Here is a 22,478-nt window from a genome sequence, read left to right on the forward strand (position 1 = left end):
ACTGCCTCCCATGGTGGAATAGCTTGGACAGAGTGAAGCCCTGATGTAGTGTGCACTGCCTCCCATGGTGGAATAGCTTGGACAGAGTGAAGCCCTGATGTAGTGTGCACTGCCTCCCATGGTAGAATAGCTTGGACAGAGTGAAGCCCTGATGTAGTGTGCACTGCCTCCCATGGTGGAATAGCTTGGACAGAGTGAAGCCCTGATGTAGTGTGCACTGCCTCCCATGGTGGAATAGCTTGGCCAAAGTGTAGAGTGCCGAATGGCCATTTGATGCTCATGACTGTCCCAATGCTGCTGGCTGAGGGCTGGCCAAAAGGACTTTCAGGTCCCTTTGCCCATCATGTCAGGTGTACATGCAAGAATGAGGAGGAGACTGGAAAGGCTACTCACCCTCACAATCCTGGTCAGATCGTTGTATTTCTTACGGCATTGTTTGTGGGTCCTGGGGGCCTCGCCGGTGAACGTCACCCTCTGGGCGATCTGCTTCCAGGCTTTGGTGTAGTCGTGGTGGGTTGGATTCCTCCCACTCTCTGGAAACAAGATCTTGCGCCTCACCTCCAGAGCTGTGACCATTATGTCCAGATCACCCTCTGAGAAGCGCAGGGCACGCTGACGGGCCTTCTCTGGCGTTGCCATGACTCCCTGGGGCTGAGCAGCAGTGTTGAGGCCTCTTTGCAAGGCTGCAGTGTGCAGGGCGTGGCAGCAGACCAATTCGTCCCTTCCCCCTTTAAGAGCTGGTCGGCACCACGGGGTCTGCTGTCAGTGCAAAAATGACCGCACCCGTGCTGCGCCCCGCCTGGGCGCTATCCCTCTGGACCGCCGGCTTAGCGCCTAAAGAGAGTAGTGGAACGCCTCTTTTAGCGCTCCACCAACCTCTTAGGGCGAAGCCACTGAATTCCCGGCAACGGGGCGCTACTTTGGGGCGGGCGCTAACTTCGGGCGGGCGCTAAAGCTAGCGCCCCAAAACTGCCTATACTGAAAATCTAGCCCTGAAACTTAAATAAAGCCAATTACATAGGTATGAGGGGCGAGTTGGCTAAGGTAGATTGGAAAAATAGATTAAAAGGTATGGCGGTAGATAAGCAATGGCTAGCATTTAAAGAAATATTTCATAATTCTCAATAAAAATACATTCCATTGAGAAACAAAAACTCCACGGGAAAAATGATCCAACCGTGGCTAACTAAAGAAGTTAAGGATAGCATTAGATTGAAAGAAGAAGCTTATAATGTTACAAAGAATAATAGTAAGCCTGAGGATTGGGAGAGTTTCAAAAACCAGCAAAGGTTGACCAAAAAATTGATAAAAAGGGGAAAAATAGAATATGAGAGAAAACTAGCAAGAAATATAAAAGCAGATTGTTAGATTTTTGCAAGTATGTAAAAAGAAATAGAGTAGCAAAGGTAAACGTTGAAATAACAACAGAAAATGCTGGAAATACTCAGCAGGCCAGGCAGCATCCATGGAGAGAAAAACAGAGTTAACGTTTCAGGTCTGGGACCCTTCATCAGAACTGGAACAAGCTGGAAATGTAACAGATATTAAGCAGGTTCAGAGACAGGGCGGTGGGGGGGGGGGGGCGGGGGGGGCGAGGTTAGGAGGGGAGGAAGGAATTGAAAGAACATGCTGTGAAAATGTTGCAAATGGGAATGGCAAAATCATACTACATGAAAAATGGGGGCAGGGATTATTATCTGAAATTGTTGAAATCTATGTTGAGTCCGGCAGGCTGTAAAGTGCCTAATCGAAAGATGAGGTGCTGTTCCTTGAGCTTACGTTGAGCTTCATTGGAACAATGTAATAGGCCGAGGACAGAGAGATCAGAGTGGGAGTGAAGTGGAGAATTAAAGTGACAGGCGACCGGAAGCTCAGGGTCACCCTTACGGACTGAATGGAGGTGTTCCGCAAAGCGGTCGCCCAATCTGCGTTTGGTCTCCCCAATGTAGAGGAGACCGCATCATGAGCAGCGAATACAGTATATTAAATTGCAAGAAGTACAAGTAAATCGCTGTTTCACCTGGAAGGGGTGTTTGGGGCGCTGGACAGTGGGAAGGGAGGAGGTAAAAGGGCATGTGTTGCCTCTCCTGCATTTGCACGGGAAGGTGCCAGGTGAAGGAGAAGGGCTGTTGGGGGTGATTGAGGAGTGGACCAGGGTGTCGCAGAGGGAGCGATCCCTTTGGAATGCTGAAAGGGGAGCTGAGGGGAAGATGTATTTGGTGGTAGGATCACGTTAGAGGTGGCGGAAATGGCGGAGGATGATCCGTTGAATGTGGAGGCTGGTGGGGTGAAAGGTGAGGACAAGGGTAACCCTATCGTGGTTCTGGGAGGGAGGGGAAGGGGTGAGAGCAGAAGTGCGGGAAATAGAACGGACACGGTCAAGGGCCGTGCCAACAACAGTAGAGGGGAATCCTCAGTTGAGGAAAAAGGAAGACATGTCGGAAGCAGTGGTATGGAAGGTGGCATCGTCAGAACAGACGCGGCGGAGACGGAGAAACTGGGAGAACATAGAAACATAGAAGCATAGAAGATAGGAGCAGGAGTAGGCCATTCGGCCCCTCGAGCCTGCTCCGCCATTCAATGCGATCATGGCTGATCATCCAATTTCAGTACCTGGTCCCTGCTTTCTCCCCATATCACTTGATCCCTTTAGCCTTAAGAAATATATCCAACTCCTTCTTGAATATATTTAATGAATTGGCTTCTACTGCCTTCTGTGGTAGAGAATTCCACAGGTTCACCACTCTCTGGGTGAAGAAATTCCTCCTCATTTCTGTCCTAAATGGGCTACCCCTTATCCTTAGACTGTGACCCCTGGTTCTGGACTCCCCGACCATTGGGAACATCCTTCCAGCGTCTAGTCTGTCCAGTCCTGTCAGAATTTTATAAGTTTCAATGAGATCCCCTCTCATTCTTCTAAACTCCAGCGAGTACAAGCCCAATCATCTCAATCTCTCCTCATACGTCATTCCTGCCATCCCAGGTATCAGCCTGGTGAATCTTCTCTGAACTCCTTCCATGGCAAGAACATCCTTCCTCAGATAAGGCGACCAAAACTGCACACGATACTCAAGATGTGGTCTCACCAAGGCCCTGTGCAACTGCAGCAAGACATCCTTGTTCCTGTACTCAAACGCTCTTGCTTTGAAGGCCAACATACCATTTGCCTTCTTAACCGCCTGCTGCACCTGCATGCTTACCTTCAGTGACTGGTGCACAAGGACACCCAGGTCTCGTTGCACTTCTCCTTCTCCCAATCTATTGCCATTCAGAGAATGGAATAGAGTCCTTACAGGAAGCAGGGTGGGAGGAAGTGTAGTCCAGGTAGCTGTGGGAGTCGGTGGGCTTGTAGTGGATGTTTGTCGAAAGCCGATCGCCAGAAATGGAGATGGAGAAGTCAAGGAAGGGAAGGGAAGAGTCGGAGATGGACCATGTGAAGGTGAGGGAAGGGTGGAAATTGGAAGTAAAGTGAATGAACTTTTCTAGTTCAGGGCGAGAGCAGGAAACGGCACCAATACAATCATCGATGTACCGGAAAAAGAGGTGAGGGAGGGGACCTGAGTAGGACTGGAACAAAGAATGTTCCACATATCCCATAAACAGGCAGGCATAGCTAGGGCCCATGCGGGTTCCCATAGCAACACCTTTAATTTGGAGGAAGTGAGTGGAGTCAAAGGAGAGGTTGTTCAATGTGAGAACAAGTTCAGCCAGGCGGAGGAGGGTGGTGGTGGATGGGGACTGGTTGGGCCTCTGTTCAGGGAAGAAATGGAGCGCCCGAAGGCTGTCCTGGTGGGGGATGGAGGTGTAGAGGGATTGGACGTCCATAGTGAAAAGGAGACGGTTGGGGCCAGGAAATTGGAAACTGTTAAAGTGACGGAGGGCGTCGGAAAAGTCGCAAATGTAGGTGGGAAGAGACTGGACAAGGGGAGAAAAAATAGAGTCGAGATAGGAAGAGATAAGTTCCGTGGGGCAAGAACAGGCTGAAACAATGGGTCTACCAGGGCAGTCCTGTTTGTGGATCTTGGGAAGGAGGTAGAAGCGGGCTGTGCGGGGTTGGGGACTATGAGGTTGGCGGCCATGGAGGGAAGATCTCCAGAGGAGATGAGGTCAGTGACACACTTGGAAACAATGGCTTGCTGTTTGCTAGTGGGGTCATGGTCCAGGCGGAGGTAGGAGGAGGTGTTGAGAGTTGGCGTTCAGCTTCCGCACGGTAGACGTCGGATCGCCAAACAACAACAGCACCACCCTTGTCAGCAGGTTTAATGATAATGTTAGGGTTGGATCAGAGAGAACGGAGTGCTGCAAGTTCAGAGGGAGGTAGGTTGGAGTGAGAGAGGGGAGCAGAGAAATGGAGACGGCCGATGTCACGTCGGCAGTTAGCAATGAAAAGATCTAGAGAGGGTAAGAGGCCAGGGGGAGGGGTCCAAGTAGAACGAGAATTTAGAAAGCGGGAGAAAGGATCAGCTATGCAGGGGGAAGACTCCTGGCCAGAGAAGTGGGCACGGAGACGAAGGCGATGGAAGAAGAGCTCAGCATCGTGCCGAGCTCGAAATTCATTCAGATGGGGGCGTAAGGGAATGAAGCTCAGGCCTTTGCTGAGGACTGATCATTCGGGGTCAGAGAGGGGAAGGTCAGAGGGAATAGTGAAAACACGGCAGGGGGTGAGACTGGAAGAAGGGATGGGATCAGAGGAAAGTAACGGGGAAGAAGGTCCTGGAGGGGCGTTGGTGTCCACGAGTTGATGAAGCTTGCAATCCTTGACATCAGAAAGGAAGAAAAAAAGTTTTTTGTTGAAGCGTCGGATGAGTCGAAGGATGAAATGGAACTGTGGACCCGGACAGCTTTGAAATAGAGTGCGTCGGTGCTGCTGAAGAGAGAGGTCGAGGTTGTTCATGTGGCGACGCATGGCGTTGAGCGTGGATCTCAAGATGTGGCGGGAGCAGTAGTTTGAGGAACAATGAATATCGAGGAGATATTTGTAATCCCGGGTGGAACCGAAACATGAAGGGTGGAAGTTCAGTTGGAATCCACGTGGAATAACTCTGAACTGGAGACAGTTACTGAGGAAAGAGATGTGGCTGTGAAACCGAGTCTTGGCAGATACCTGATCAAACACGAGAAGGGAAACTGAAAGCAATGAAGATGAACAAGGTTGAATAGACAAATAGAACTCCCGTCGGAGAGAAGAGCAGAACTTCTTCAAGGTGGGCATTCCTAGAAGAGAGGTGGCAGTGAACCAAACACTAGTATAATAGCAAAATACTGCGGATGCTGGAAATCTGAAATAACAAGAGAAAATGCTGGAAATACTCAGCAGGGCAGGCAGCATCCGTGGAGAGAGAAACAAGAGTTAACGTTTCAGGTCTGGGACCCTTCATCAGAACTGGAAAAGGCTGGAAATGTAACATATTAAGCAGGTGCAGAGACAGGGGTGGGCGGGGGGGGGAGGGGTGCGTTTAGGAGGGGAGGAAGGAATTGAAAGAACATGCTGTGAAAATGTTGCAAATGGGAATGGCAAAATCATACTACATGAAAAATGGGGGCAGGGATTATTATCTGAAATTGTTGAACTCTATGTTGAGGCTGTAAAGTGCCTAATCGAAAGGTAAACGTTGGTCCCTTAGAGGCTGATATGGGAGACATTTTTATGGGGAATAAGGAAATGGCAGAAACGTTAAACAAATATTTTATATCTGTCTTCACGGTAGAAGACACAAAAAGCATACCAAGAATGGTGGGGAACCAGGGTCTAATGAGGGTGAGGAACTTAATTTAATTAATATAAGTAGAGAAAAAGTACTAGAGAAACTAGTGGTACTAAAAGCCAACAAATCCCTGGTACCTGCGGCCTACATCCTAGGGTTCTAAAAGAGGTGGCTGAAGAGATAGTGGATACGTTGGTTTTGATCTTCCAAAATTCCCTAGATTTTAGAATGGTCCCAACAGATTGGAAGGTCACAAATGTAACCCCGCTATTCAAGAAAGGAGGGAGAGAAAAAACGGAACTACAGGCCAGTTAGCCTGACATCAGTCATCGGGAAAATGCTGGAATCCATTGTTAAGGAAGTGGTAACAGGGCACTTAGAAAATCATAACATGATTAGGCAAAGTCAACATGGTTTTATGAAAGGGAAATTGTGTTTGACAAATTTATTAGAGTTTTTTGAGGATGTAACTAACAGGGCAGATAAAGGGGAACCAGTGGATGTAGTTTATTTCTATTTCCAAAAGGCATTCAATAAGGTGCCACATAAAAGGTTATTACACATGATTAGGGCTCATGGGGTTGGGGGTAATATATTTGCATGGATAGAGGATTGGTTAACGGACAGAAAACAGAGAGTAGGGATAAATGGATCTTTTTCAAGTTGGCAGGCTGTAATTAGTGGGGTGCCGCAAGGATCAGTGTTGGGGCCTCAGCTATTTACAATCTATATTAATGACCTAGATGAAGGGACCGAGTGTAATGAATCCAAGTTTGCTGATGATACAAAGTGGGACAGCAAGCTGTGAGGAGAACACAAAGGGCTCGATTTTAACTCAGGCGCGGGGAATTGTCGGGTTCCCCGAATTTGGAGTTTCCCACACGAATCTAAATGGGTCTGTGAGATTGATGCAATTTTAACTCAATTGGCCAATTGATTTCCAACGTGTGGGAAGCCTTGGCAATTGAATATTTCCAGTCAGAAAGTCGCAGAATATGACGTCATCATTGCTGCTGCTTTTAGGGCCCACAGCAAGCCTTGCTTCTTCTGCAGGCTTCCAAGCTTCACCATTGAGATGGCACAGGAGCCTGCAGGAGCAACGGCCAGCGGGAAGGCAAGAGCTGCCCCCAAATTTGACGAGGCTTCACTCCAGGCATTGCTGGATGATGCTAGGGACCACAGGGAGGTCCTGTTCCCTTCTTCAGGGAGGAAGAGGCCTCCCAGTCAGACCAAGGCTGTGTGGCTACAGGTGGCAGGGGAAGTCAACTCCATGGGGCTCACATGGTGCACCTGGATGCAGTGCAGAAAAAGATTCCATGACCTTCATCGCACTGGAAAAGTAAGTACTGTATGAAGTTTCCATCACCCTCAATCTGATCCCCATTGCCTTTCCTCACCAGCACTCAGCTTTTGCAATCTCTTCCTCCACATCCCACTTGACACTCACATCCATGCACCCTTACCCATTCCCTCTCTCTCTATGCACACATTCACATAACTATTCCACCATGCAGCCCTCACACTCCCTCTCACTCTGATGCTTTGAACACAACTGACAACACACAGGGAGGGCCCTTGGTCTTGCAACCTCACTCCATCTTTGTCTCCTTCTAAGTATCTATGCTATGCAATCTCTGCACTCACTCCTTCATTCTCACTCAACCTCCAATTGTCTCCCTCATTGCAGGAAAAGAGAGCTCACAACAGGAGAGAGTGAGCCAGGACAGGAGGAGGGCCGCCCTCATTAGCCCAGCTCACCCCCTGGGAGGAAGGCGTCCTGGAGATTGTCGGGGCTGACAGAGATGCGGAAGTTGGGGAAAGAGAGACAGGTGCATCCCCGTAAGCTGGTGACAGAATAGTTTTCCATCTCTGTCATTGGCATTGCATGAGTCGCTGATAATGATTCTGAAGCTACATCATATGGACTTATGCTCATCTGCAAAATGCAATGTGCATGTAACCTTGGCATCACATCTCTAACTTTCCTTGACTCCCCCACAGGGCCATCGAGAGCCCCCGTCCCCACTGTGCAAGAGGAAGAGCCTGAGCAGCCAGACTCCTCAGAGGAATCTGCAACTTCTGAGGGCACAGCGTCAGCAGAAATAAGCGCACCCAGCACCAGCGCAGACATTCACACCTCGGTGGGACCTTCAGGACATAGAGTAGAGTAGTCACCTGGTGTATCACAGCTCACAAGTGAGCATCAGCAGATTGTGGAGACAGGGACAGCAGTGGCGTCCTCGTCAGAGGGCGCAGGACTCTGCCAGCTCGGCTCAGCTGCATGTTGACCCTCTGCCTCTGGGTCCATCCACAAGATCAGCGGTGATGGAACTCCAGGAACAGATGCAGGAGTCTCTGGCAGGTTTTGTCTCCAGGGTCGCTGCGAGTGTGGAACGAATGGAGGAGTCCATAGCGAGCATGAGCAGAGCCTTTGTGGAGTTATTGGCGCATGAACACATGAACACGGAAAGGATGGCTACCTACGTGGAAATGAATGCTGCCTCCGTGGTAAGGCTGGCTACAGTAGGGCTATAGCCTTGGAGGAGGTTAGTCACCAGGGTATGGAAAACATGGTGAGTGTTCCGAATAGAATGACATCTCTTGAGGAGCAATGGGCATCTATTGAACAGAGAAACCAGACCTTCATGGAAGTCCTTCTGAGTAGGACTGCCATTGCAGATGCGGGTCCCCATGGCCCCTCTGATGTGCAGCAAGGTGCACTCAAGCCACTTGCAGGCACTGCGGGGCACCTGACCCATGAGAGGGAGGTTGGTGGCAGACCTCAAGGAAGTAGGGGCTCCTCTCCAAGCACTCACACTCCGATGCCACTGCAGAGCCCTCGGTCAGAGCCCCGCCGGAGTCCACACCCAAGTGAGATAGACGTCTCAACTCCTGCACAGCCGCAGGAGCAGCAGACTGCTGACGAGCCCTCACAGGCTCGCCACCCCAGAGGACGCCCGCCAAAGGTGTCGAGACAGGAGCAGCAGGAAAGTGAGCAAGGGGCCTCCACATCTGCTGAAGCCACAGGGGAACCACTACGTAGGAGCACGCGTAAGAGGAAAATGATGCACAAATAGTCACAAGGGTAGTCACTTAGGTGAAATGTTGTGTATTCTGTAAAAATGCCATCAGTTGTTTGTTTTGCATAAAAATTCTGATGGCAACTTCTGCAGCTGTGGCGTGTGTCATTTCGCGAATGGGGCTGGAGGTCCTCTAATGCCAAGAAGGGAAGTAAAAAAAGGCCTCCCATGCTTCTGGTAGATGCCTCAGTTGAGGAAGCGCTGAGTGAGGCTGGCGAGAGGGGTTTCACAGGAGGTCACACTGGAGAAGTGTGTGAGGCTCCAACCTTCCACAGGTGTGGTTAAGCCTGGTAAAAGTTGCCCCAGGCCTGAAACAACAAACTCCTGCCACCTGCAAATGATGACTGATCAAATCTCCTCTTTAATGGTTGACCTGCAGCTGATAGTCAGCAATCCAATAGTGTTCACGCCAGGTTTCACAGGCGTGATCCCCACCAGGCGTGTTTTACATGGGAAAAGGGTTAAACAGGTAAAGGCCTGTTAAAATGGGATTATAAAGGCCAATTGTTGTGTATGTGCCTTTAAGAGAAGAACTGATTCTATACTGCAGTACTGGCAGTGACCACCCCTGTATATAAAGCCATAGCAGGCTTCTGTATTTCAGTCTTAAGTTACCCTCTGTTCAGTTTGCACAGCATTGCTGGCTGTGCAGCTGCAAGCACGAGCAGAGGGAGCAGCCAGACTTTGGAGAGTGGATTAAAGTGGTGGTCCCCTGACCAGGAAGAGGAGGAGAACGTTGGACCACCACCACCACCAACTCCACCATCATTACATCAACTGAGGTGCCTGGAGAGAGAGGACAGAGGAGGAGAAGGAGAAAGGAGGCCTACATCAACATCAACCAGGGGAGAGGCCTTTTCTATCACTGCCTCCCCAAATTGGCCTCCACTTCAGGAGAGGGAGAGAGGGGAGAGAAACCAACTGCTTGAAAGGAGGGAAGAAAACTTCATCCGGAACATCTACAGGTGGGTGTTATTTGGGGCACTCTCCCAAGACTTTGTATTTTAGGTGGGGGGAGAAAAGAAGAAGCAAGGCCGGATCATCAAGGGGTGTAGTGTGTGTGTGTGTGGCTCTTGTTAAAAGCTAGGCCACACACACCACTAATTAGCATCCCTTCTATTGCCCGCCCTGGGAGAGCTTGGAGCTGCCCAAGGTGAAGTCCTTAATTTAATTTAATTACATCGTTAAGACCTGTTGCAGGACTGAGCCTGGGCTTCTCCAGCTTTTCCAGGTGAAGACGTCTTCTCCCCCTGCCAGAAGACCACCACCACCAAAGACTTTTTCCATCGGAGAGTGCAACCCTGCCAACACCCACCCACCATCCTGAGTGGCAACACTGCCCTTTGCGGCCTCCCTCCTTCCCACCCCCCCCACCTCTCTCTCTCTCTTTGTCTCTCTCTGCCTGTCTTTCTAAGGCACCTTAGTTTCATCTATTTTATTAATTGCCAATTGAGCAGAGGGGAGAGGGCCCCTCTCCCAATTTAAATCAATAAGGAGAGAGGTGTGTCCTCATTTTAATCAGCTCCCTCTGCTCAATAGAGGACAAAAAATATATATATACACCGAGGCCATTAACACCTTCAGGCCTGTGACTTGGGGTGAGTGTAGCCCTTAAAAAAAGCACCCCAGAATGGCGACTGCGTCTTCGCCGGTTGCGGGGCCAGCTGGGACCTATGCGAGAGTGGTAGCCACAGCCACAGCTTCTCCCGCTGTTCCTGCTGCCCCGTCACCTTTTCGATTAATAACAAAAAAGCTTGGGGTGAAGAGCTACACTCACCCCACTATGACCATCGAGGCCTGCGTCAAGGACATGGCTGGGGTTGTCGGCCCCTCAGCCATCGTCGCGGCCTCGAAAATGTATGGGAAGGCTGTGTTCTTCCTGGGGTCGGAGCGGGCGGTGTCCCTGGCTGTCGCCAAGGGGCTCACCGTGGGCGGGACCTTCCTACCGGTGGATCCTCTCGAGGCCACCGCGCAGAGGATCATTATTTCCAACGTCCCGCCCTATGTTCCTGGTGAGCTCCTCCTTCCCCATTTGCGACAACTTGGGGAGGTGAGGTCGGGGATCACACCCATCCCACTCGGCTTCCGGGAGGCCAGCCTTTGCCACGTCTTCTCCTTCCGGCGCCAGCTGTTTATCCGGCTGGCGCGGGAGGAGGACACTGACGGGGCGTTCATCGTCCTCCACGAGGGGACCGCCTACCGCGCCTTTTGGACGTCGGACGGTGTGAGGTGCCATGCCTGCAGGGAGGTGGGGCACATCAGGAGGAACTGCCCTGCCTCCAAGGCCGCCGGATCATCTCGTGCGGCTGAGGCTGGCGCCGCCGCCGCCACCGCCCTTCCCCCCGGATCTGCCCGCGCGTCAAGTACGTCTGATGCGCGGTTGGCGTCGGGGGCCGATGCCACCAAGGCCTCCGGCGGGGGGGAGGGAGCGTGTCCGGCCAGAAAGAAGGCGCGGGGAAAAAAGAAGCACCTTAGGGCGGGTCCCCCCGTGGATGGCGAGCCCTTGCCCCTTGAGCCCCTTACACCCGCGCTCCTCGCGGAGTTGATCAGGGCAGATGTGAGTGGGAGGGGCCTCATGCCCGAGCCTGTGGCCACAACCGCTGCAGCGGTAATGCCAATACCAGCGGCCGGGCTCGGGCCCGAGGAACCCGATAAACCTGCTCCGCGGGAGGGAGTCGAGGAGGAGGCCTTTGCAGACATGGAGGTCTCCCTCGCTCCCTCCGTGCTAAAAAGAAGGTGCGACCCCCTGGATGAGGAGGAGGACCGGGAGGAGGAAGGTCCCTCCGAGCAGGGGGAGTCGTCGCCCGCCGCGGGTACTGCGCCCCCCCCCCCAGCGCTGTCGTCATCACCAGCGATCGGCAGGGGTCGCCTGTCCCTCGGGAGGCTGAGGCAGATGTGTCTGTCCAGCACGTGCCTCCCGGGGATGGGGATGAGACCCTGCCCGTGGGGGGGGTTGCGGAACAACCCGCGGCAGTAATTGAAATTGACCTTTTATCGGTGCCGTTACCCCTCGCCGGGTCGGGCAGCCTGGGGGCTGGGTCGGGCGAGCTCGAGGATAATGAGCTCGCCCAATGCGACCCGGACGTCTCCCAGGGGATGCTCGTCCTGGTAGAGCTTTTAATTCAAAACCCCCCGTCCGCTGGGCCGGAGGTTGGTGGCGGGGTGGAGGATGGCCCCCTGGCTGCGTTTCTGGTGCCGGGCGTACTGGAGGAGCTGGAAATTGTTCTCTCCCCGGTTTCTCCGGTCGTTCCGGCGTCTGAGGCGGAGGGGAGCTCTGAACCGCCGCCGTCTTCTGGCCCGGCACCCCTAGAGGAGCCCAGGGAGAAATCCTCTGCCGCCGATCCTGGGGGTGGGATCCGGGCGGAGGCGGGGCTGGCTGGCGCGGCCGAGTCGTTCGCTTCGCACTGCGCGGCGGACGGGTCGGCCGCTGGTGACGACCCCCTGGAGGAGGATGGGGACTCGGTGATGGGCACGGAGGACGATTCGGACTCCAGCGCCGACGTGGCGATGGATGACCTCGTGCCCCTTGCCGAGTCTCCCCTCATTTCCGTAAGGGAACTCCGGGATTTTATGGCCACGTGCCTGGGTCAGCGCAATAAGGTCCGGCTGGCCCTCGACAGGTGGTCGGAGCTGGCGCTGCTCATCGATTCCGTCCGCGCCGCCGTTAAGATCATGGGCGCGGACGAGGGTGTGAACCCGCTCGAGCTGCGTCGGCTCACAACGTTTCTCACTGGGCTGCTGAGGAAGTGGCGGCTGACCAGCGGCTGCGCTTCCTCCCCCCGTTAGGTGTAGGTAGAGGTTGCACTATGCTTCTGACATGAAGATAACCATAGCCAGCCTCAACATCAACGGCAGCAGGGAGGCGCGCCGCAGATTCAATAACTTCTCGGTCCTTCGGGACGGGAAGTATGCGGTGTGCTTCCTGCAAGAAACCCACACCGTTCCGGGAGATGAAGCCACGTGGCTGCTGGAGTGGCAAGGAGGGGTCAGCATGAGTCACCTCTCCAACAATTCCAGCGGGGTGGCTATCTTGCTGGCCCCGCATTTTCAGCCGGAGATCTTGGGGGTCAAGGAGCACGTGCCGGGCCGCTTGCTCCAGGTCACTGTTCGCCTGAGGGGCGTGCCGCTCCATCTAGTGAACGTGTACGCCCCTCAGACCAGTGCGCAGCAAGTGCGCTTCTTCGAAGAAGTGTCCGCTCTCTTGGGCTCCATCGACGTGGGCGAGTGCGTCATCCTCGGGGGGGATTTTAACTGCACCCTCGAGGCGAGGGACCGTTCGGGTCCCCCGCGAAGCCCGGCGGCGATGGAGAAGTTGAGGGACCTGGTTGGGTCCTTCGACTTGGTGGACGTCTGGCGAAATCTCCACCCCGACTCCAGCGCCTTCACTAGCGTGAGGTCTGGGGGAGGAAGGTCCAGAATCGACCGCCTCTACATTTCCCGGGCGTACGTCTCCTGCGTTCCGGCAGCTTCCATGCGGCCGGTGCCGTGCACGGACCACCACCTGGTGTGGGCGGAGCTCGCTCTGCTGCACGCGCGGGGGGGGTCCGTGTACTGGCATTTTAACAACCTGCTGCTGGAGGACGCACGGTTCCGGGATTCGTTTCGTCGATTCTGGGCCAACTGGAGAAGGAAGCAGGGGGGCTTCCCCTCCTTGAGGCTATGGTGGGATGTGGGCAAGGCTCACATCCGTCTCTTCTGTCAGGAGTACGCGAAGGGGTCGACCAAGAGGCGGGAGGCCCGGGTCGGGCGGTTGGAGAAGGAGGTGCTCGACCTGGAGTCCCGTCTCGGTCAGGTCGTCGAGGACCCGGCCCTGCGGAAGGTATACGAAGAGAAGAAGGGCGCGCTGAAGGACCTGCAGCTCGTCGGGTCCCGAGGCGCGTACGTGAGGTCGCGGATCCAGCTCCTGCGGGACCTGGACCGCGGCTCCCCCTTCTTCTACTCGCTGGAAAAAAGACGGGGGGTCCGTAAGCAGCTCTTGGGGCTGCTGGCCGACGACGGATCTCTGGTCTCGGATCCGGAGGGAATCAGCGCGGAGACCCGCGCCTATTACGGGGTTCTGTTCTCTCCGGATCCGTCCAGCGAGGATGCGTGCAGAGTTTTGTGGGAGGACCTGACGAAGGTTGGCCCGGAGGGCGCCGAAAAATTGGACGCTCCGCTAAGTCTGGCGGAGCTGACCGGCGCCCTCCGCCAGCTCTCTGGGGGAAAGTCCCCGGGGCTGGACGGGCTGACCGTGGAGTTCCACAGGGCGTTCTGGGACGTCTTGGGGGGCGACTACGCGCGGGTCCTGGGGGAAAGTTTGGCGACCGGGGAGATGCCCCTCTCTTGGCGCAGGGCGGTCATTGTCCTGCTGCCTAAGAAGGGCGATCTCCGCCTCCTTAAGAACTGGTGTCCGGTCTCCCTCCTCAGCACGGACTATAAAATCTTTGCCAGGGCCATGTCTGCTCGCCTTGGCACCGTGCTGGCCCACATGATCCACCCCGACCAGTCCTACACGGTCCCGGGCCGGACCATCCACGATAACATCCATCTGGTCCGGGACCTGGTCCACCACTCCCAGAGGGCTGGTCTGTCGGTCGCCTTCCTTTCCCTGGATCAGGAGAAGGCGTTCGACAGGGTGGATCACGAGTATCTCTTCGGGACTCTGCGCGCATTCGGGTTTGGGACGCATTTCGTCGCCCGGATCCGACTTCTGTACGCCGCCGTGGAGTGTCTGATTAAAGTTAACGGGTCCTTGACGGCGCCCCTTCGCTTCAGGAGGGGGGTGCGTCAGGGATGCCCCATGTCCGGTCAGTTATATGCCATTTGCGTGGAGCCTTTCCTGCGCCTCTTGCGGAAGAGGTTGACGAGACTGGCTCTGCAAGGGCCGGGCGTGGAGGTGGTCCTCTCGGCTTACGCCGATGACGTGCTCCTCACGGTCACGGATCCCGCTGACTTGCGGAGGATGCGGGAATGCCAGCAGATTTACTCGGACGCATCCTCCGCCAAGATCAACTGGGAGAAATGTTCCGGACTCCTGGTGGGTCAGTGGCGGGTGGACTCCCTGCCGGAGGAGTTCAGGCCTTTCGCCTGGAGCACCACGCACCTCCTCTATTTGGGAGTCTACCTTAGCCCTGCCGAGGACGCTTGGCCGGCGAACTGGCAAGAGCTGGAGGCCAAAGTCACCGCTCGCCTAGGACGCTGGACAGGACTGCTCCGAGTGTTGTCCTACAGGGGTCGAGCGCTGGTCATAAACCAGCTGGTGGCCGCCATGTTGTGGTACCGGTTGGTCACTTTGATCCCTCCCCCTACGTTTGTCGCCAAGATTCAGAAGAAGCTCATCGACTTCTTCTGGGACAAAAGGAAGCACTGGGTCTCTGCCGCGGTTCTGTGTCTCCCGCTTAGGGAGGGCGGTCAGGCGCTGTTGTGCCTTCGCACCCAGGCTGCGACTTTCCGTCTTCAGACGCTGCAGAGATACCTGTACGTCGAGAATCCTCCGAGATGGTGTGCGCTGGCGACGTTTTTCTTCCGCCAGCTGCATGGCCTCAATTACGACACGCAGCTCCTGTTTGCGAAAGTGGGCAGCAGGCGTGCCGGCCTGCGGGAGCTGCCTGTCTTCTACCAGGAACTACTATGGGTTTGGAACTACGTCGCTTCCAGGCGGAGCTCTCCCCCGTCAGGAGCGGCGGCTCTCCTTCGGGAGCCGCTGCTCAGGAATCCGCACCTCCACGAACACGGGTTCGGGCGGCTGGCGGAGGGTAGGGCTGTGGCTGGCAAGGTGACCAGAGTCAGGGACCTGCTCGATGGCGGAGGAGCGGGCTGGATGGTGCCGGAGGAGTTGGCGCGGCGCCTGTCCTGGGCCAACGTCCGGCTCGCGGTCGAAACCATCGAATCGGTAAAAGCGGCACTGGGCCCCGACTCCACTAGATGTATCGAGGCGGCTCAAGCACGTGGGGCGATCCCGTCCGAGCTTACCCCCGTTCGGGCGGAATTCCTCATCGGCGCCCGGCCCCGAAACTCCCCTCGGGAACCGGCGCCTCACAACTTGAACCGTCTCGAGGAAATACCCTCCGTGCCTTTTCATTCCGCGCGGAGGTGTTTCCTGTACGGGCTGCTCCTGCACACTCTCCACTTTGCCATCTTCGTCTACCGTCCGGACACGCCTTGGCGTGGCGTTTTGCCGACCGGCGGTAGCGGAGGTCCCCAATGGAGGGCTCTCTATGCGGGAGTCCTCCCTTGTTCCATCGGGGACTTGGCCTGGAGGGTGTTGCACGGAGCGGTCCCATGCAATAAGGTTTTAAGTAGGTTCACGGACTCCCAGGCCGCCTGCATTTTTTGCGGCCTGGAGGAGTCCGTGTTTCATGTTTATATGGATTGTGAGAGGTTGCAGCCCCTCTTTCACTACTTGAAGGGGCTGCTCCTCGATTTTTGGTTGCACTTCAGTCCCACGCTCTTGATCTACGGTCACCCGGTGCGGAGGGGAGCGGACAGGTTGGAGGACCTCCTTGTGGGCCTGCTCCTGGGCCTGGCTAAAAGAGCCATCAATTGGTCCAGGCAGCGGGCGGTCGAGGGGGTCGTCCAGCCGGATTGCCTGCATCTCTTCCGCGGCCATGTTCGCGCCCGGGTGGCCCTGGAGATGGAGCACGCGGTGTCCGCCGGTGCGCTTGAGTATTTCCGCGACCGATGGGCGCCGCGGGGACTGGAGTGCATCATCAACACAGAAAACCAAATTTTAATTTGATTTGTTAAGCTTTAGTTGAACTTTTGTTTATTTACAGTTGAATTGGGTTTTTTTTTTTTTTTGGGTCCAAATAAAGGACTCTGTTCAAGTAAATACCTGTTTTATTGTTCTCCCGCAGTCTGAGTATTATTGATCCTCGGACACTACACTGGCGACGGGCAGGTTTGAACTCACCTGTAGTACTGCATCACCTCACGGGGATCTTTTCCCTTAAGAGAAGCTTCTTGGAGGTCGAAGTCAGAACGGCGGGCGCCGACTGCGGGCAACCGCCCAGGGATCCATCGGAGAGTTGCAGGGGAGGCTGTGGAGAGCTGGGCCTGGCTCCCCAGTCGAGGTGTTCCAGCAAGTCGTGCTGGTAGCAGGTAGTGCGCTGACCCTTCCGGACTGCGGCGGGCTCGTGCTCGATCGAGCGGCTCTGCAAAGGGGCCGTGCAGCGTCGTCGGGAGGAAGAGAGAGAGAGAGGGTGGAGCGCACAGGGTGCGGTCGGTGCTCAAGAACAGGGCAGCGTGGAGAGGATAGAACGAGGGGAAGGAAAAGTGAGACGTGCCGAAGCCGCGGGTTGCCGCCATTACCCTGTAGAACGCTAGGAGCAGCGTGGCAGCAAGGGGAAGAAGGAAAAGCATGGGAGGCGCCATTTTATTCCATTGGGGAAGAAGGAAAAGCACGGGAGGCGCCATTTTATTACATTGGGGAAGAAGAAAAAGCATGGGAGGCACCATTTTAAATCACCCAAGATGCCGAAGAGTGGCAGTATCACTGCTTTCGACAACGAGGTAGAAGGCTGGACCATGTATGTGGAAAGAATTGAAGTGTACTGCAATGCCAATGAGGTGGCCAATGGAAAGAGGGCGTCGGTATTATTAAATTTGATGGGCGCGAGAACGTACGGCCTATTGCGGAATTTAATTACCCCAGCTAAACCAATGGAGAAAAGTTTTGAAGAGATTGTTAATATCTTACAGGAACACCTAAACCCTACACCGCTGCTGATAGCAGAAAGATTCAAGTTCCATAAAAGAAACCAGCACAAAGATGAGAACAATGCTGACTATCTTACGGAACTACACAAGTTATCGAAGCACTGCCAGTTCGGAGCAGGATTGGCAGACACCTTGCGGGATAAGTTTGTCTGCGGGCTCCAGAGTGAAGGAACCCAGAAACGACTACTTTCGGAAAAGGACCTGACGCTAGAACAGGCTTTCAGCGTGGCAGTATCCTACGAAGCAGCAGCACAGGGAGCTGCGGAAATACAACAGAAACCACAGGAATACAGCGATAACGAAATGGCGCATGGAGCAGAAAAGTGCTATCGCTGCGGCAGAACAACCCATGATCAGAAGGACTGCTGGGTTAAGGACAAAGTATGCAGGCAATGTGGGAAAATGGGACACATAGCAAGAGTCTGCAGGTCGGGAAAGAAAACCAACACTACAAGAGCTACGAAGGAAAAGTACAAGAAAGTAAAAAATTGACAGACAGTAGTTCGGAAGATCAGGAGAGTGATAAGGACTCCGGGAGCAGGAGACTAAGTTGTCTAAAGTTACACAACGTGATCGCAAAGGAGGATCACCGAACCATTTGTGTCACCCTCATGATAGCAGGGTCCCCAGTAAAGATGGAATTGGACACAGGATTAAAATCGAGCCCAAAGCGTCTGCAAGGGGATATAGATAGACTAAGTGAGTGGGCAGCAAGGTGGCAGATGGAGTATAATGTAGGAAAATGTGAGGTTATTCACTTTGGTAGGAAGAATAGAAAAACAGAATATTTTTAAATGGTGAGAAACTTTCAAATGTTGCTGTTCAGAGAGATTTGGGTGTCCTCATACAAGAAACACAGAAAGCTAGCATGCAGGTACAGCAAGCAATAAGGAAGGCAAATGGCATGTTGGTCTTTATTGCATGTGGGTTGGAGTATAAGAGTACAGGGCCTTGGTGAGACCACACCTGGAGTATTGCGCACAGTTTTGGTCTCCTTATCTAAGGAAGGATATACTTGCCTTGGAGGCAGTGCAATGAAGGTTCACTAGATTGATTCCTGGGATGAGAGGGCTGTCCTATGATGAGAGATTATGTAGAATAGGCCCTATACTCTCTGGAGTTTAGAAGAATGAGAGGTGATCTCATTGAAACATACATGATTCTGAAGGGGATTGACAGGGTAGATGTTGAGAGGTTGTTTCCCCTGGCTGGAGAATCTAGAACTAGGGGGCATAGTCTCAGGATAAGGGGTAGGCCATTTAAGACTGAGATGAGGAGGAATTTCTTCACTCGGAGGGTTGTGAATCTTTGAAATTCTCTGCCCCAGAGGACTGTGACTGCTAACTCTTTGAGTATATTCAAGGCTAAGATACAGTAGATAGATTTTTGGACTCTAGGAGAATCAAGGGATACGGAGATGTGGCGGGAAAGTGGAGTTGAGGTCAATGATCAGCCATGATCTATTGAATGGCGGAGCAGGCTCGAGGGCCTGTATTGCCTACTCCTGCTCCTATTTCTTATGTTCTTATGTTCTCTTATGTATGGTTCCCAAACTAATGGTGACCCACTGAACGACTTATGTAACTTTCCCAATACGCAAGCCATGAATGGGTCCTAACATTCGCTGCTCTTTGCAAAATAGATTTCTTTTCCTGAAAAGTTGGTGCTATATAAATACAAGTCTTTTGATGTTTGATGTGTACTGAGTTTATTCAAATCTCAGCCAGATTGGTAGAAGAGAAGCTGCAGTTAGTTACAATATTCCATTTCTATGAAAAGGAAGATCATTGAAGCTTCCCAATCCTAAATGCTATCAAGAAATCTTTCCTGAAAGTGTGTGTACATATTGTGTGATGACACGATTGGACTGTGATGGGGTCCAATTTTTCAATCACTTAGGGCTGCATTTTCCTCACATCATTGGCAAAATGGCATGGTAGGAATTCTGCCAGTCCACATTATCCCACTGACATCTGATTGCATTTTCCTTCAGGGGCCTCATTGAGTGCAAGATTTCAGCAGGAATCCTGCTCCTAACTGGGTTTCCATCATGTGAAGGAGGGTAATGAGGGCAGGCTGCAGTAATTAAAAAACCTTTTATATGTTGTGATCTGCAACCCAGCCAGGCACTGGTCCATCTCTCTTCTGAAGGTATGCAGCGAATCAGCTCTCACAGCATGAACTGGCAACTTGTTCCATAGGGAAAGGAACAACCTTCTAACATTGAATCTAGTTCTGCCCTTGCATAATTTGTACACATCACCCATGTCCCTCCCAAACCTAGCTAATTGATATAATGGCCCCGATGCTTATGGGGGGTGGGGGGAGCGGTTGGGGGGGTTAGGGGGAGGAAGTTTTGCATTCAGGAAACCCGGAAGAACGGGTTTCCCTCAGGTCCTGCCAAATTTAACGGCAGGACTCGATTAACATTTTTTGTCTCCATTTCCTGGCCACAGCCAGCCAGATTGAGAGGCTGGCTGGCTGTCAGGCGGGTAGGCCTTTGCAACCAGGCCACTACTGGGGAGCGGAGAGGAAAGGCCGGGGGTGGGGAGATCGGCGGCCGGAGTGGGGGGGAGATTGAAAGGGTCAGAGAGAGGAGATCGGAAGGGTAACGGGGGAAGATCAGAAGAGTTAGCGGGGAGATCGGAAAGGTCCGGGGAGAGATCGGAAAGGCCCGGGGAGAGATCAGAAAGATCAGAAATCTCGAGGGTAGATCGGAAGAATTGGGGAGGAGATCGGAAGGATCGGGGGGGAGATCAGAAGGGTCGGGGGAGGTGATCGGAAGGGGGGAGATCGGGATCGTTGGGTTGGTAATACTGTGGCTCAGGGGGATGTTCAGATCACGATGGGGTGGGTAAGCAGGTTAGTTTGGTGGATCGGGGATAGGCACTCCTGCTCCTCCTGGTCCACAAGCAGTACTGGAGAGGCACTTACCTGTGGGATCCAGCAGTCCTCACCTCCCTTCAGCTGCCGAGATACCCGGGACCAGGGAAATCCGACCCGCCAGTGTAAAATTTAAAATGGAGGTAAAATGTGAGGCGCGCAGCCTCATTAAAATATTTAAATGACCAACCCGCCTCTGGGGAGCAAGTTGGATGCCCCCCCAGCCCTGTCCTGCCTCCGTTAAAACCGAAAGTGGGTGGGTTTGAGGTGGGTTTGGTTCGGGTTTATGATTTTCTACATTTTAACATTCCACCTGACCCAAACTTTCCCATTTTTGGGGGTTAAAATTCACCTCAATATGTCTATATGAACCCAGTCTAGTCCCTTCATTATTTTAAACATCTCTATCAGATCAGATTGGACTCTCTGCATCTCTAAAGTAAACATTATCAGCTTTTAAAGACTATGGCCTAGAAATTCAGTTGGTTGCGCCAGCCGTTAGCGCCTTAGGAGGAGTAGATGTCGGGCGCTAGGCAGCTAGCGCCCGGGCACAGCACGAACTGCGCCTCGCCCCAACTTCACTAGAGATTTAGCGGCGGCGCAAAGTCTTTGCGCGCGCTCAGCTGCGCGCGCAGATCATGACGTCATTTCCTCTTGCAACGCCCTTTGTGCGCCCCCAACCGGAAATTCAGTGGCGACGCCCCATTGTGCGCCTGGCGCCCCTAGCGACTGTTAGAGTGGAACGGTGCTCAGCCGATGCGGGGCGCGGGGGGCGCAAATTAAAGGGCACTCCTCCTGCAATATAAAAGGCTGCCATTTCGCAGCACTCCTTCTTGAGAAACGGATCTTTGGAGAGAGACCAAGGTAGATAGCTTTCTGCTTTGGCCCAACACTCGGACAGGTACTTCTGGCTTCAGGCCATAGCTTTCCACTAGTCTTTGCCTTCATTGACATCTCATTGTTTGCCAGCATATTATGGGGGCTGCAATGGGTGTCAACGCTGGCTTTCTCAATTACATCCAAAGGGCTCACAGACGCCGTGAGAGAGTGGCAGCCCTGGCTAGACGGAGAGGGGGCAACAGGCGTCGGCAAAGGAGGCCTTACCCACCCAGGGTATACCGCCAGCAGTTCTCCTATCTCAACATGTCTGAGGAGCAGTGTGTTCGGAGGCTGCGATTCAGAAGGGACGTGGTCACAGAGATCTGCCAGCTGCTTGGCGGTGATCTGCAGCCACAGCTGAGGAGCAGGACGTCTCTGTCGGTGGCAGTGAAGGTGACGGTGGCTCCCAACTTCTATGCCACTGGCTCCTTCCAATCCGCTACTGGGGACATTGCCAACATCTCCCAGTTCGCCGTGCATTGCTGCATCCGCCAGGTGACCAATGCCCTTTTCAAAAGGAGACGTCAGTTCATCTCCTTCTCCATGGACCTTGCCAAGCAGCAACAGCGTGCAATGGGCTTTGCAGCATTTGCGGGCTTCCCCATGGTGCAGGGCGCCATTGACTGCACGCATGTGGCTTTGCGGGCACCTCTGGAGAATGCCGAGGATTACCGCAACCGGAAGGGCTACCATTCGCTGAACGTCCAGCTGGTGTGTGACCACAGGCAGCTCATCCTAGCTGTCAATGCCCGCTTTCCAGGCAGCAGCCACGATGTCTTCATCCTGCGCCAGACTTCTGTGGCAGACATGTTCTAGGCACAGCCTCACCCACGAGGATGGCTTATCGGGGACAAAGGCTATCCTTTGTGTACCTGGCTGATGACCCCGCTCCGTGCGCCCAGCACCCCTGCTGAAGAGGGATACAACGAGAGCCATCAAGCGACCAGGAACATCATCGAACAAACAATCGGCGTCCTGAAGCAACGGTTCCGCTGTCTGGATCGTTCCGGTGGAGCCCTACAGTATTCGCCGGAGCGAGTCTCCCATTTTGTGGTCGTTTGCTGCATGCTGCACAACCTGGCTATCCGCAGGACTCAGCCACTGCCACCAGAGATTGGAGGACCACCTGAGGAGGAGGAGGAAGAGGAGGAGGAGGAGGAGGACCAGCACAGGAGGGAGGCAGAAAGTGCAAGGGCCGCCCGTCGCCGGCTTATTGAACGTTGGTTCTAGGCCC

Source organism: Somniosus microcephalus, chromosome 2 (genome assembly GCF_052327205.1).
Source record: "Somniosus microcephalus isolate GS21.2 chromosome 2, FLI_Smic_1.0, whole genome shotgun sequence".
NCBI lineage: Eukaryota > Metazoa > Chordata > Chondrichthyes > Squaliformes > Somniosidae > Somniosus > Somniosus microcephalus.